At 49.8% G+C, this 14010-nt stretch overlaps 1 protein-coding gene across 4 annotated transcripts in view; it reads left to right on the plus strand.

Moving 5' to 3' along the window:
- The first annotated feature begins 616 nt into the window (after positions 1 to 616).
- Scn8a (sodium voltage-gated channel alpha subunit 8) overlaps positions 617 to 14010 on the plus strand; it is a 182578-nt gene continuing 169184 nt past the window's right edge. For 3 of the 4 annotated variants that reach the window (XM_076556863.1, XM_076556860.1, XM_076556862.1), the window contains exon 1: positions 617 to 698. The gene's annotated coding sequence lies outside the window, so the exon portion shown is untranslated. Of the gene's footprint in view, positions 699 to 918; positions 1047 to 14010 lie in introns of those variants that run through there. The other variant, XM_076556861.1, reaches the window with a different exon arrangement.

Below are 14010 nucleotides of genomic sequence, written 5' to 3' on the forward strand. Positions count from 1 at the left end.
AATGCTTTACCCCTTTAGTGTCTACAATAAAGCTATCAGTCTGATGCTTGTGATTGACTGCTCCCTCCTAGTGACAGAGCACCGAGGTTTGGACAGGTTGTCACCCGCCAGTGCTTAGTTAAAGAGGTGCTATTCCGTCTCCATTGAATTTGCATTAGAGACACAGCGCTGGGAGTTCTCGTCTTCACGGTGTAGATCCCCAGGCATGTGGCAGAAGCAGCTCAGAGGCTCATGCCAACTCCACAGAGCGACCCACTGAGTTCGGAGAGGGTAAGGTGACCTCTAAGCTGCCGGGGAGCAGCGTCTCTGCCGCTCAGAACAGGCCCCGGTGGCAACCCTGGCTGCCATTTGCCGCGTTGCAACTCAACGTTGGACCCAAGATCGAGTGGATCCGTCAGAAACTTCAGCTGCGGCTGCACGGTGACCGAGTGTGCCCAGGAGCGAGGAGGAGGAGAGAGGGAGGCTTGTCATTGACCAGGGCCGCAGAGCGAGCACCTTTTCGGGTGTCGACGCCGGGGCCGGCGGGGGCGTCGCGGAGGCGGGCCCGGGGACGCTCGCTGGCGCTCGGGCGCGGCGCCCCCTGCCGGCCGGGCTCCGGCGCGCATCCAGTCCGGAGCGCGGGGACGCAGGCCGGCGAGCCGGGAGCGAGAGGGCAGGCGGTCGGGCGGGCGGTCGGTCGGTCGGGCGCGCCCGGCAGGGTAGGTGGCCGCGGGACGCACGGACGGGCGGGCGAGCGGGCGGGCGCGGGGGCCGCGGGGGCGCGGGGGAGCGGGCGGGCGGGCGGGGGGCGCGCGCGGAGGGTCGCGCGGGGATGGGGGGGTGGTGGTGGGTAGAACCGGCGGCCGGGGGCGCGCGCGGCGGGGGCGCGCGCGGCGCGAGTCATCAATTATGCAAGGGCTCGCGCGGCGCGGGGGGCGGGCGCGGGGAGCGCTCCAAGATGGCGCCCACCGCAGTCCCGCCCGCCGCAGCCTCGGCGCCTCTGCAGTCCGGCCGCGCCTCCCGGGCCCCGCGCTAGGGCCGCCGCCGCCTCGCCCGCCGCCGCCGCCGTAAGTCGCCCCGGAGCCCTGCCCCGACTCCCCCCGGACCCCCCACCCCGGCGCCGCTCCTCGGCCCGGGCTCCCCCTCTCGCCCCGGGACCCTGGAGCGGGCTCGCCCCTCTCCAGCCCGGAGCTTTGCCGCAGAGCGCACGGCGCGGCTCGCGGGCCGCGGGGCTCGCTCTCACGGGGCTCACCGGGGGCTCGCGTGGCCGTGGAGCGGGGGTTCCTGCCCTTTGGTGTTTGGGAACGGGTGTTTGGAAGTCTTGCCCCCCTCCGACGGTGTTTTGCCCGGGGCTCCCGAGGAGAAGGGGGGACCACCGGCTCCCACCCTTGGACACCTTTACCCTCCAGGTCTCCCGGTCGCGCCGGGGACGTGGGCTTGCCCCGGCAACCCCCTCAACTGCTGCAGCCGGCACCCAGCCCCCTCATTCCCGGTGCCAGCCCAACTGGGGCTCTCAGGCTGCTCTGCAGCCCCTCAGCTCTGCCCCCTCCCCCAGTCCTTACTGAATCCTCCCTCACCCGGCTCCACATTGCTACCAACTGCAGAAGCCGGGGGACTCATGGGTTCGAGGGGCAGTCCGGACACCTACTGTCCTTTACTCGGCTGTGTCAGTGCCCCTCGCGTCAGGGTGCTCAGGGGCTATGTTGGAGCCCCCCGCGACCTTCCTTGGCAGGGTAGGATTCCTGCATCAGAGTACATCACTTTCAGAATATCCCCTTCCCCCACCCCCACCCCTACGCCACCCTATGCAGAGCTGGTTCCTCTCCTTGCTCCCTTCCCTCCCCCACCTTACCACGGGCAGCAGCACCCTGGGCTTCTCTCGTTAGCGTTGGGATGCAGAACTGTTTGCCCAGCTCCACGGCTTGGACCCTTCCTCTTTACTTTGCTCTTGGTACCTTGGGGACCGTCAAACCTCTGCATTTCACCGGGGAGCTCCGCTCCATCCTCTCCGTTGCAACCACCGGTGGAGACTTGGCAGTTAACTTTCCGGGCGGTACTAGGGGCTGTCGGACCCCTTCAGTGTCCTTAGCTTCTAGTTTGGATGGTGTGGGAATCATTTTTCAGCCTAATAAATAGGAATTCTCCTAACCGTGCCTTCCTTCCAACTCCTCCGCCCTATGCCCTCTTCCTCACTTACACTGCAGTTTTTTTTTTTTAAGCACGGGGGAATACATTTTATAACTGGAGGTTCCAACATTCGCATCAGTGTTGCTAATCAATGTCATCTGTTGGGGGGCATAGAAGAAACTTTGCATTGCATCTGGCCAAACTCAGGGGCAGGGAGAAAAAAATCACCGCTGCAAGCTCCGCTGCACAGGGGGAACTGCTTTTAATGCACAGTGGGCATTCAGAAGGGCAGGGATAGGAAGCAGGAAGTGTGGGTGAGGGCCGTCAGGGGCAAAGGGGGAGAGAGAGCTTTTTATAACTGTTTTCTCGAGTTTAAACCCAGAGATTCTTTAGAGGGGTATGTGTGCTAGGACCTGGGGTTGTTTCAGCTTTCCAAGGAGATTTCGGGTGTGGTAGATTTTTCACTGTCTCCCAGGCCCTCTTCCCTTTTCTCCATGTGCATTAGGAGATATGGGGGAGGGAGGCTTTTTCTTTCCTCAAAAAAATTGCTTTTGATGTGTAATGCAAATGGCTGGACAACATTGCTAGCCAGTACCAGGGTGGCAGAGCTGGGGATTCGGACTTAAGATGCTGAAGGCTTTTAGCATTTGTCAGTAACCCAGCTCTTGAAATACTGCAGCGTTTTCCTTTGGAACTCATGACCCATAAGGCCTTCAGTTCTCCCTGAAAGAGGATTTGATTGCTGTGTGTGGGGGTAGCGATGGTTTGGTGATCTGTGAGCATTCTGTCTGTCCTAGAAATCGAAGCTCTCTGGAGAGGGCTGCAAGCATGTTCCGTGTGTTCTCAGAACATCTGATGTGTGTGGATGGATGTCTCTTACTGGGATGTGGTGGGTATTGTAAATCGGTTCATGATGGTGCAGGCCAGTTAGTTACTGGTTTCTTGGGGTCAGCTGGGGCTCTGACTTTATATGCTTTTGGTTTTCATTTGAGGTTTTTTGTCAACTTTCATACAGATATTCGGAATCTTTTCTTTTAAATTAATAAAGGATAATGACTTGGGATATAGTATATTTAAAAACGAGTAGCCATGTAGTTGCTGTCCTGAAGGAGGACCCTCAGCAATTCCCTCCACCCCTCTCCTCAGGCCTGGCCTTTTCTTTTGCTTTGCTCTGCAACTAGAAGGGGACCGGCTGTGGTGCTGAATGGACAGCTCCCCGGCTCGTGTGCTGAAGTCCCAGGCTGGAAGGGACTGGGTCTGGTGTATCAGCAGCAGGCTTTCCTGTGGGTGTGGATCTGCCTGTGCATGCACAGCCGGGCTGTACTTGAGGTTGAAGGTCTAGTTATCACATCTTTCTGACTCCCACGTAACTCCTCATTTGGGTTCGCCCCTCACGGAGCAATGCTTTATAGGCTGCCACAGATCCATAGGTAAGGCATACATTCCGCTGACGGCATGATTTCAGCACATTGTTGTCATTTCAAATAGCAAGAAGCTGTTAATATTACAGCAATTTGGTCTTCGTCAGAAGCAGTTAGATAGCTTACTGAGTTCAGTTGAATATGAAGGGCATCTTGGCCAGGTTGATCTGAGTAGTGAGCTGGGAGAGGGGCTCAGCAGGCTAGCTTGTGGTCCATTGTGTCACGAGGGTATGCTGGTCTAAAATGTGTTTAAAATCATAAATTACGAAGGGGGAGCATCGCTGGGCAGTGGTGGCGCACACCTTTAATCCCAGCACTCAGGAGGCACAGCCAGGCGGATCTCTGTGAGTTCAAGGCCAGCCTGGTCTACAGAGCAAGTTCCAGGAAAGGCACAAAGCTACACAGAGAAACAAAAAAACAAAAAACAAAACAAAACAAAAAAAAGAAAAGAAAAGAAAAGAAGGAGGAGAAGGGGGAGCATAGAATTCAGCAAGTTCAGCCTCCTACCTCACCTGGGAAGCCTTCTTATAGGACAACTCTGCTTTGAATACTTGGTAGGGAACTCACTAACAACATGGGTGAAACTAGTTCATCCACAGTGATGGAAATACTTTAATCTCTCTTAAAAGATAGCATGTATAACACTGAAGGACATACATCAGAACTCCGTAAGGGGCAAATGTCTTTCACATGCTTGCGACTAAGAAAATTGAGACAACATTTTGTAGAGAATTGAGAAGATGCTCCACCTATTTGGAAAGAATGCAGAGAAACATGTCTGCCTGAAGTAAGAAAGGGGTTCTGTGAATGGAAGGAAAGCTGTCTCTCATGTGCTGGCTTATGTAACAGTCTGGGAAGCACCTGCTTTACCTAATGACTGTTTAACCCCTGTGGGCTATCCTGAGAAGGGCAGAAAGTCCATCTCGTAGAGAAAGCGTTAAACAGCTTATCCAGAGTGGGGGTAGTTGCCACAGTTATAAAAATAACACACACTGGTTGCAGAAACAGCATGGAAGAAAGTCCTGACTTTTACGTGCTCAGCAAAAGCGCTGGCCACGTGTGAGTGCACTTTTTCAGTTTCAAGGCGTCCTTGCAGAAGTTACTGGAGTGACAGTTACTTTCAAGCTGTATCTTCCCGGTTCTTAAACCCAGGGTCTCCTAGACCCGGGGACTCAGACATTAAGCTGTTGTACTTCCCTTTACTTTCCCCTTAATCCTTTAAACAATTTTCAGAAAACTCTTCAATGAATTCGCTCACAGAATAAACCTTTCTTTTAGAGTCTCTTGGCTAAAATGTAGCAAGTTAACTAGAGGAATAAAGACAATGTTTCTCAATCAGTGGCTTGATGACTAGTGTCACCCGGTGATCCTCATGTGTAAGGCGTTGTATTAGACATGGACACAGTTGCCAACTGGTACCAACTCAAACTATACCATGCTCAAGATCTGTGGCCGTGAAGAGCGAAAGGGAGAAAACAGAACTTTGGCCCTGTGCGCTTATTGACTGCAGAAACGTTGTATGACTGCCATGTTGAGCTCAGTGATTTTTTTTGACCTAAAAATAGTTTGTAAAAGGGAAGAAAATAAATATAGGAAAAGAAAAGAAAAAGGAGAAGGCCTCTGAAATTTTTCTGTCTCCATGAAGTTGCAGAGACACAGGGCACGTAGTCAAATACCGCCTTATGGATCGAGGAGAAGTGACCCAGCCGGTTGCCATAGTTACTTTTCTTTTTTTTTTTTTTTTTTTTTTTTTTTTTTTTTTTTTTTTTTTTTTTTTTTTTTTTTTGGTTTTTTCGAGACAGGGTTTCTCTGTGTAGCTTTGCGCCTTTCCTGGAGCTCACTTGGTAGCCCAGGCTGGCCTCGAACTCACAGAGATCCGCCTGGCTCTGCCTCCCGAGTGCTGGGATTAAAGGCGTGCGCCACCACCGCCCGGCGCCATAGTTACTTTTCTTACCTAGGTGAGATCTGTGGGCCTTGGAGTCAGACAGGACTAGGTTCAAGTCCTGAGTGGCTACTTAGTTGCCTTTTAACCTTGAGCAAGCTAATTTATCTGGGTTTCAGTTGCCGTTATCTATACAATAGTAATAATAACGTCTACACTGCAGTGTTTGTGGGGATTAAACAAAATCTGTTTCTGAGATTTAGCAGGCTAGAGGGCATTTTGCATGTGTGTCTCATTTAGTTATATGTACTGTACTAAGTTTCAGTGGTCCGAAAAGCAGACAGCTGCTCCTTAATGTCAGTCTGGATTCGGAGGCGGGGTCTGCAGGAGGCTGGGTCTGCAGGAGGCGGGGTCTGCAGGTGCCTTAACCTGAATGGACAGTGCTACTTTCAGAGGGGGAAAATCATACCACACCAGTACAGTTTCCAGAGTAGTAATTCTCTTGTTCTCTCCCGAACTAAGCTGTGGTGGCTCCTGACCACAAAGGACAGGTTTGGTACTCACAGGCTGTTTTATCTACAGATCTAAAGGTAGAATAGGCCCACCGTTATTCTCACAGAAGCTGGGTGCTATCAGTGCTGTCGAGTTTGGAGAGACTTCTGTCTTTATTTTAGTTTTATTGGTATGTGAACTTTGAATGGCCATGTCTGAATGGGTATCATATTAGGACACACAGATGACCACCCACCTTTGGTCATTATGACTCTGTTTACCAAAATTAAAAATATCCTTCTATCTGGTGATTTTTAGAGCGAGGTATGGCAGGCGGGCGTTCTGTGTTACAGCTTAGGGAGACAGCGTGCCCAGAAGGTGGGGTTGTCAGGGTTGAGGATGACTTGAGAGGTAGAGCACAGGCCGCTATGGGGTTGGTTGAGCCACACTTAAAGGTCCCCCCCCCCATTAAATGGTGTTACATTCTGATGTTCATAGAACCAAGTAAAATGAACAGTTTTGGTTTATTTTAAGAAATTATCATTATCCTAGGTAGCTAAACATATCTTAGTGAGTGGGCACAGTGAAAGATTCTGAGATAGGCAGAAAGAAGGCAGAAGTACCTCTGAAGAAGCGTTTTGGAAGAGGAAGATTGAGAGAAAATGACCCGAAGAAGTGTCAAGTAGTTGAAGTAGCATGCGTTCGCTTTCTGCGTCTGTCCTAACCTTCTGCCCCCTGGAAGTCAGAGCGTAGCTGTGTTTGAAAAAGACCATCACATCTCTGTGTATGCTCCTCTTTCTCCCTGTGTCTTGCACATAAATACCCGTATGTGGTGACCCCTACATGCTCTCACACTGCCAACCTGTGTTATAAGGAGGACCACAGGAAAGTGTGGCTGTTGACACCTGGAACATCTTTGCTCATGCCAGGTGGAGGAAGGTACAGGAGTTGGAGGACGGGGCTTGCTGAGGGTTGGTGCTGCCGGGGTGGGAGCTAGGGCACGAGTAGTTCCTGGAAGCCGTTAGGCTGGGAGCGCACAGGTGAGGGAGGATCATGACCAAGATTTTCCTCAGGCACGGAGATGTGCCAGAGTGAGGAAAACTGGCCCAGAAATTGAGACCCTGAGGGTCTAAGACAATGGTTCTCAACCCCTTTGGGGGTTGCATATCAGATATTTACATTAGGACTCATAACAGTAGCAAAATTACAGTTATGAAGTAGCAACAAAATAATTTTATGGTTGAGGGGTCACCACAACATGAGGAGCTGTCTTAAAGGATCACAGCGTTAGGAAGGCTGGGAACCACTGGTCTAAGAGATGCTCTTAGTTTGGGACTGAAGCTCTGCTGGGCCTGGGAGCTGATTTGGGGTGTGTGTGTGTGTGTGTGTGTGTGTGTGATGCACGCACGTGCATATATGTGACTGACATGTTATGCGGAGAGTTTGGAATCTTTATAGCCTTATAGCGGTAAGGAGAGGCTTCCTGGGTCACTGGGCTTCTCTAGGGGTCTAGAAATGGAGAGCATGGAATCCCTCCAAAGTCCTGAGAACCGACTCCTTCCCTGCTGTTGGTCCGTGCGGCTCGGATGCTGTTAGCGGCTCTGGAGGCCCAGGCAGTGCAGACATATGGAGAAGTTCTGAATTACAGTTATCTGTTTTCTCCATGTTTGTTCTTAGCTGATTAGTAGCATTTCCACCAGAGTGAACTTGGGGAGTCAGGGAAATTAGTTAGGTTAATTCTGACATTTAGATAATAATTGATAATGAAAGGAAAAGCAATCCATTTTCATGTATGATTTCTTCCTATTTTAATTGTAAAGACCAGAGTCCGTTGCAAACACCGTGGATAGCAGTTGTCTTCCCTTGCTGAGCAGTGGTCTCAGGAGTGAATACGGTCGTCTGCTGTGTGGCTGGCTCCTTGTTCAGGAGTTCTTTAATTAAGGATAATGTAGTGAGCTCTGGTGCCACATCCACTACTGCCTTTTTGTCTTGGCAATAAGCTGAATAAAAACGATTTTAAATGAAAACAAATTAGTACATTTTTATTAAACTGCAGAGGAATATTAAGCAGGTTGGAATGAGCCTGGCAGAACTTCCTCAGAGATCAGAGTACCCAGAGACCTCCTATGCTACAGAATTAATTCTCATTTGGATTTCCTAAGATTTTGTGTAACAAGATGTGACCCATTGTTTTTGGGGGAAAATACCTCAAGTATAATGGCATGCTTTAAAGATCGGCCTTGGGCTGGGGAGGAAAGTGTTGGGAGTATTCATCAGAGGGGGCGGGGAGTCACAATAGTGTGAAGATGAGCACTGCTCACGCCTACGACAAGATGTTTGCTCCTGAAGACTCCAGTGGGTCCATGTCTGGGCTCATATCTAGGGTACAGCGGTCCTGATCTGGACAGAGTACAGAACCTTAAGGAAGGTAGATCTGCTGGTTAGAATCTGTTTGTTTTACCTTTTATGTTAACTTTATGGCATATTGTTTTCTTTTCCTGATTTCTGTGTTAGGAAAACTGGGGGACATTTTCTTGCTTTATGGGAAAAGGGGTAACTTTTTTTTTTTGAGACAGAGTTTCTCTGTGTAACAGTCCTGGCTGTCCTGGAACTCACTCTATAGACCAGGCTGGCCTTGAACTCAGAGATCCACCTGCCTCTGCCTCCCGAGTGCTGGGATTAAAGGCGTGCGCTGCCCCTCCTGGCTGGGGTAATGTTCTTAATCCCTTTAAGAACCTTTCCACAAAGACATTCTTGCTCTTCTCTCTTCCATTCTGCTTTAAAAATCCACCCTTAGTATTTACTTACTTGAATAGTTGCTAGAGGCAGAGGTTCACAAATAAAAAGGTTGAGCTGTCTTTTACTGTCTCCTGGCCATCCGGTATGCACTCCATAAATACAGCCTTAAGTACTCTTTGGGCACATACACACAGTAGCCCCTCCTGCCCCCCAAAAACTATTTCTGTCATCTTTTAGAAAGACTATTTTTTAAAACTATTTACTTATTTTGTATGTATATCTATACCATGTGCTTGCCTGGTACCTGTGAAGGCCAGGAGAAGGCTTTGGATCCTCTGTTACTGGAATTACAGACTGTTGTGAGCAGCCATGTGGGTGCTGGAAATGGAACCTGGGTCCTCTGGAGGAACAGGGAGATGGTTGAGCCGTCTCCCCAGCTCACTTAGAAGGACTTTGAATAATTTGATGATTTGATCAGTTATTCTAGACTATCTTAGATCAGTCCTTTCTTTATGAGATACATAATTCTTCTATGTTTTCCTCTTATTGATGAAATTTATATTCTACTGTTTTGGGGTACTTAATGTAAAAAGTTAGGGTTTCCATTAGAGACTTCTTAAAAGTGAGTGTAGAAGTCTAGAACAGCCGTGAAGTACAGCTGAGGGAGGAGCGTAGCAGGCACTGAGAGATAAATGAACAATCTCTGTGTTCTAGAGACTTACCTGGTTAACTAAGTAGAAACACAAAATATTAAATAAGAATAGGTTTTCTTTCTTTTTCTTTTTTTTTTTTGGTTTTTCGAGACAGGGTTTCTCTGTGTAGCTTTGCGCCTTTCCTGCAACTCGCTTTGTAGATCAGGCTGGCCTCGAACTCACAGAGATCCACCTGGCTCTGCCTTCCGAGTGCTGGGATTAAAGGCGTGCGCCACCACCGCCCGGCCAAGAATAGGTTTTCTTAATGGTTCCTGATTCAGTGATCGAAAAGGGTTTAATTGCTGACCGAGTGGTGTAGTTGGCAATTAGTTAATAAGTTGATCCCCTCCCCCACATCCCCCAGGTAAGGCTTCACTCTGAAGCCCAGTGGTTCCAGAACTCACCATCTGGTCCAAGCTCACTTCAAGCTCAGGGCAAGTCCTTCTGCCTTAGCCTCAGGAGGGCCTCCAGGCCTGGCTAGAAAGCTGAATTTTCAGAAAATCTTCAAACCAGTTTGGTCGGAAGCAGGTTGTTGGGAGCTGTGTGCTCTGAGCTCGCTGTGAGCCAAATTGAGACGGTAAGGAAAGTACAGTGTTCTGGGGAGTCATGGGCCGTCTAGGTGGACTGTCTAGGTGGGCTGTCTAGGTGGGCCGTCTAGGTGGACTGTCTAGGTGGGCTGTCTAGGTGGACTGTCTAGGTGGGCTGTCTAGGTGGACTGTCTAGGTGGACTGTCTAGGTAGACTGTCTAGGTGGGCTGTCTAGGTGGACTGTCTAGGTGGACTGTCTAGGTGGGCTGTCTAGGTGGGCTGTCTAGGTGGGCAGTCTGTCTAGATGCGCTGTCTAGGTGGACTGTCTAGGTGGACTGTCTAGGTGGGCTGTCTAGGTGGGCTGTCTAGGTGGGCAGTCTGTCTAGATGCGCTGTCTAGGTAGACTGTCTAGGTGGACTGTCTAGGTGGGCTGTCTAGGTGGACTGTCTAGGTGGGCTGTCTAGGTGGACTGTCTAGGTGGACTGTCTAGGTAGACTGTCTAGGTGGGCTGTCTAGGTGGACTGTCTAGGTGGACTGTCTAGGTGGGCTGTCTAGGTGGGCTGTCTAGGTGGGCAGTCTGTCTAGATGCGCTGTCTAGGTGGACTGTCTAGGTGGGCTGTCTAGGTGGGCTGGGTAGAATTCCCCAGGTGCAGGTAAGCCTGCACAAACAGCGGTGAGTTGGGCACCGTTAAAGGCTTCTTCTCAGTCATGGGAAAGCATAGACAGTTTAGAGGAGTACTAAGTGACCCATGATCTGAGCCACGGCACCGTGTAGCCCTGTTCACAGGATGGCACAGAGCAAGGCGTGCACGGCCGTGTGGTCGGCAGTTTGAGTTGGCCTCGTGGGCTGTCGGTGAAAGCTTGCACTTGTGGTTACGTGAGCAGGACTGACAGGAAAGGAAGTCAATAGAACTTTGAATGTGTGTGCTACATGGATGCTTTTGTTCAGGTAGCGTTTGTCTAAGTTTTAAACTTTTTCCGCAGGGGTTTCCCCCATGAGCTGCTGAGGGTTCTGTTGTCGTATGGGACTTGTTGAGCCCATTTTGTGTGTTACCCTCTGTATGTTTTTCGGTCTGAGTGTTTGGTATTGGATCTCCAGTTAGGGGGCTGATCATCGATGGCCCTTTGCCCAGCTGTCACTAACTGCCTGTAGCCCTTCATCCGGGGGTGGGCCTTGTGAGATGTCCCCCGTCCAGGGGTGGGCCTTGTGAGATGTCCCCCGTCCACACTGGCATGCCAACTGGTGTTGTCATCGTTGAGGTTTGTCTAGGTAACTTTAGGTTCAGATTTCAGCTTCTTGGTCCTCTGGCTCATACAGTATTTCTGCCTCTTGTCATGTTCAAATACATTTAACCTATTTGTTGTTGTTGTTGATATTCTCAACTGATCTTCAGTCTGGAGGATCAGGAATAAGGATCACGCACCTTCTCTTAGGCTGAAGACTGATGGAGAGCTTTGTCTTTGCTGAAACAGTGGATTCCTTCCTTCTATTCCAAATAGAAGTGAGTGGAGGTTCTAGAGAGAGCCACTAAAAGGTTTTTAGCATGTAAGAACAGAGTGAAGAGGGAGAGATCTTATTCATGCTGTTACTTCAGTTCAAGTGCTGAGTCTTGAGCTGTGGATGTCAAGAACCAGACCTGGCTTGGATGAGCCCTCCACGTGTGACAGTGGCCACTGGCCGAGCAAAGGCCCCGAGTGTCATTTGCAGCACGGGCATACACGAGAAACTCGATCTTGTTCTTGCCGCTCCCAGTCAGCAAAGATCTTCAAATAAGAAAAGAAAAAAATAAATAAAGGAGTATTTGGAATATCAGAATGTGTATACCAAAATAATAAAATGCAGTTAGAGAAAAAGCACACCAGAAATTTGCTTCAGGAAAAAACAATCTCATTTGTTAAAATTTCTTAAAATTCAGTTAAGAATTTTTAGCCGCTAAAATTGCTTGAGTAACTTGAGCCCTTGCGACTTCCTTTACATCCACCTTTTTGTGCTCAGACAGTTGGCAGTGCCCCCGTGGCTTGCCACGTGGACAAGCCAAGTTCATGAGCGGGATGGAAATAGGTGCAGCACTCCACGCAGGACGCACAGCGTCCTCACAGCGCTTCCATCAGGAGCGACTCTGTGCTCGAGTTGTGGGCTCGCACCTGCCTGAGGCATCCATCAGCAGCACCTCGTGAAGATGCTCTGCAGCTTGGCTGGGCGAGGCAGGTCCACTTGAAGACCTGCAGACAGCGGGAGCAATCTGCTGTGTTATTCTGTATGTTCTGGGGCAAGGAACGAACAGTGAGCTGTAGGAGCCTTCCAGACCCTTTGTAGTTTTTCTTCTTTCCTGTCTCCAGAAAAGGGAAAGTGTTCCTCGTAATGACAGTGCAGGGGTCACGTAGCTTTCCCTTGTCTCCTGGAGGAGTTCAAGTGCCCAAAGAGTATGGTTTAAAACTTTGTTGTAGACCCTCACATCAGAAAGCCCTCAAGAGCTTTCCAGAGTCAAGTCAAGCCTTTTTGTTCCTGTGTGCCGAGCAGATACCGAAGACTTGCTTTTGGCTAGCCCGAGTGCTCCCTGTACCCATTTAACCAGGACATACTTAGCCTGACTCTTGAGGGCTGGCATGCTCTGTGCCTGCTGCTAAGTCGAGGGTTATCCTCATCCTCCTAGCTTGTAGGGCTTGTGAGTATGGACGGTTTATCTCCTGTTCGTCAGCAGGCTGCCTCCTGGTGTCTGGTGGTAAGGTGTGGATTGGAAAAGCCCAGAGTGCTGCTGGGGGAACTCTGAGGAATTTTGTAAGAGCTGTCATTCATCCCTTGGTTGTGGCCAGTTGCAAAAATCTCATGAACACAGTAAAAGTCCGGAGGCAGGGAAGTGGCTCTGTCACTTTCTGTGGGACTCCAGAGCCAGCGGCTCCCATGGGTGCTGCTTCTCTTGAGCAGTGTGGAGTCGGAGGGCTTTCCTGAGCGGTCGGTGTTAGTATTCAATCACACAACATAGTAGGAGCTCTTTTGTGGACACTGGGGGTACATAATTATAAAGCCAGTGGTGGGTCTGTAGAATCCGAGGCATTGACGGTAGTCCAAACTTTGGGAAAGAAAATACGTTTTTATGACCAGAATTGAGGGATCAGAACCTGCACTGCAGTTCAGTCTTCAGGCCGACAGCGTGCACCCGGGACAGCGGGGACTCCCACAGTCTGGGGTTCTTCCTGTTAGGGTTTTGTCCCCAGAGAAGGCTGTTTCTTTCTCAGGAATAGGCTCAGTGTGGCTAGTGTTTGGAAAACTTCTGCACTAGCTTAGAGACAGTGAATACTGTGTCAAACAGCTTTGGTTTTCTTTTTATTATTTGTAAACCTGTAAACAGCAAAATTGAGAAAGAAATTGTTAAATTCTGAGTTAATAATGTATGGATTTATGTAAGTGCAGCTACTGTCAAGACAGAGAAGAGTTCTGCCACCCTCACGAGACCCTCGTGTAGTCCTTCTGCGGGGGTCCCGATGTGTAGCTCTCGGCAAGCCCTGACTGCTTCTCCATCCCTATGACCCACCTTTCCCAAGTGCTGGATAAATAGAATCTTACCATAGCATCTTGAGCCTGGCCTCTTCTGTTCAGTATGATATCTTGGTGATTTTGGTTGTGCCAGTCGGTTCTTTATTATTGGTGAGTCGTCTCTTACTGTATATAATTGAATTGTTTGTTCTGTTATGTCTAACATTGCATTGAACAATTTGCTTATTCAATTCTGTGGAAGGCCAGTTGGACTGTGAGGTATTCCTGGCTGCTGTGGATAATGGCTGCTGGACAGGTCTTGGTGTAAGTCTGAATTCATATTTCCCAGAGGTAGTCCCTAAGACTCTGACTACTGAGCTGGGCATGGTGGCACACGCCTTTAGTCCCAGCACTCGAGAGGCAGAGGCAGTGGATCTCTGTGAGTTCGAGGCCAGCCTGGTCTACAGAGTGAGTTCCAGGACAGTCAGGGCTACACAGAGAAACCCTGTTTTGAAACAAACAAACAAACAAACAAACAAACAAAAAATGGGACTGCTGAGAAGTAGAGTAAATGTATGTGTGTCTTTGGGGCTGTATAGCGTGTATGGAGTATGCATGTGTGCACATACCAGTTTGTGCATGTGTGAAGGCCAGAGGTCAACATCAAGTGTCCTTG

The sequence above is a fragment of the Peromyscus maniculatus genome, chromosome 20 (genome assembly GCF_049852395.1).
Source record: "Peromyscus maniculatus bairdii isolate BWxNUB_F1_BW_parent chromosome 20, HU_Pman_BW_mat_3.1, whole genome shotgun sequence".
NCBI lineage: Eukaryota > Metazoa > Chordata > Mammalia > Rodentia > Cricetidae > Peromyscus > Peromyscus maniculatus.